Source organism: Cicer arietinum, chromosome 1 (assembly GCF_000331145.2).
Source record: "Cicer arietinum cultivar CDC Frontier isolate Library 1 chromosome 1, Cicar.CDCFrontier_v2.0, whole genome shotgun sequence".
NCBI lineage: Eukaryota > Viridiplantae > Streptophyta > Magnoliopsida > Fabales > Fabaceae > Cicer > Cicer arietinum.
Window position 1 is genome coordinate 24347540 of NC_021160.2, and position 2318 is coordinate 24349857.

Here is a 2318-nt window from a genome sequence, read left to right on the forward strand (position 1 = left end):
TTGTTATGTGTTAACTGTTATTTTTTTTGGTTGGTGACCCTTTACAATTATTGTGGAAATCTGGGCTTTGCCCTCAGATGAGAGTCAGGACGGTCCTACCGGTTCGTACCCTACGGACGGGAATGGAGATGGGAACGCTTGACTGCAGTTACGTTAGGAGGATCTCACGGGGCGCGTGGAGATCACTCAGGGGGTATAGCTTTTTGGTAGGATGATCATATTAGGATGATGTATAGGGACTAGGTGTCCTTCTTTTTGGATTGGAGTATTTTTAGTTTGGAAAACTGTACTTATACTAATATTGTCAGTTTGACATCTTATTTGAATGGGTTCCATGTACCATTTGTTGTTCTGTAAATGGTTTGGACTTATAATTGGAGAAACTTTTCCGCTGCTTGTAAATTATAATGACTCAATTATTTATCCAGAGGCATTTCCTGATTTAATTCTTTGTTTGTTTTTAATTACTTTTTAAAAAAAAAATATACCCTCGCTTTGAAAAAACGGGGTGTTACATTTTGGAACAAAGACTTTGTGCCCGTCATATGAAACGAGTATCCACTGTCCAGAAACCATGGTTGGAGTTTCAATTTTGCTGCTGAAAAAATTTGCAAGAGGGAAGATTTTAGGTACCCAAATTTGATTGGGTCCTTGTTTGTTAGGCTTTGAAGACTTCCTACTTTTCCACATTTTTAACTTGGGACAAAAGACTTTGTTATGTCTCTTTTTAGAGCATAGTGTGCAAATAGTCTATGGAGAAACAATATCCTCTGTTGGTTCTACAAAACATAACCTCTTTTACCATTCCTACTGACACCATAAATCATTGATGCCATCTTACTTCAATCAATGCCATGTTTCAAAAAAATTTGAAATGATAATTCATACTTGACATAATTACAAGTCTTATTCTCTAGATGTTCATATCTATTACCACTTAGAACCAAACTTTTTCTTTTAAGTTTTTAAAAGTATTTCTCAGAAGGTCTTGTTTTTCAGTTAATTCAATATGTCTTTTTCTTAAAAGTTTTGGTTTAAAATACATAGATTGGTTTTATTTAAAAGTCTTTTAGGGCACTAATAGGACAATTTCGAGATAAATTGGAAAATACCTCTACTTCTTCATCATAATCAAAGTCTGAGTTTGAATGCATGTTAGTCATTAGTGTCATTTTTGCATAATCCTCATCATCAAAGCATTATTCTGAGTCATCCTATGTAAAAATACCATTCTTCTTAGTATTTGATTCTTTCTTCTGATTTCTTCTTTCATGTTTGGGACATTCAGACTTAAAATGTCCAACTTCTTTACATTCAAAGAGTATGACTTGAAGTAGCAATGTCAATAACAAGAAATAGGGGTTTTAATTGTGATTTCACCTTTTAAAATTTCTTGTTAAAATTAAAGAATTTAACTCAAAATTAATCTTGGTTATGAAAATAAAAAATGGAGAACATTCTTGGTTAGTAAAAAACACACAATTTAACTTATCTATCTATTATATATATTTAAAACAGACCCCCGCCACCTCACCCTGAATGCCACCTCAGTCCATTTCATTCACTTGTACAAATTTTTTCAACATCAGCCAAAAATCTGACGTGGACCTCTCCTCCTTTCTCCCCCTCTCAATTATCATCTCCTCATTTCTCCCCTCTCAATCATCCTCAATGTCTAATCTCTTTCAATCCCTAATATCCTAATCCTAATATCAATCCCTAATATCCTAATCTCTTTAATCCCCCTCTACCATTCCAGAGCATGCAAAATCCTCTCTCTTCCCTCTCCGCCCCAAAACTGACCCACCGCAAACCCACTGCACAGCGCCACTCTTCCGTTATTAAAACCGGCGAAGACATCTCTTTCTCCCAATAGGATTCACCTCTCCCTCTTCCTCCCTCTGCCGTCGCCGCCGCAACAACTCCCGCCGTCACCGAAGCTCTAATCGAAAAAACCGAGGAGCAAATCATCACCAATTCCACATCCCCCGGTCCTTCATCCTCTTCATGTGATGACCTAATCGGAACCCTAAATTGCTCCGATCCTCGCGTTCTTATCGCTATCCAGAGATTCAACCTTCGCGCATTCAAGTCTATTTCATTCTTCGAGTATCAAACACTGGTGAACGGCTCTGTTTCCGGCGAGTGCGACGTCGCGTGGCGATTCCGCAACAAGAGGGAGAAGTCGTCAACATGCATTTTCACATCCTATTGGTCGCGGTCCGCCAAACATTGACCGAGTTCCGTATCCTCGTGGTTATGAAGGACCGCATTCTCCAAGATCATGGAATTCTCAGGTTAGTAACCCTTCTCATTGT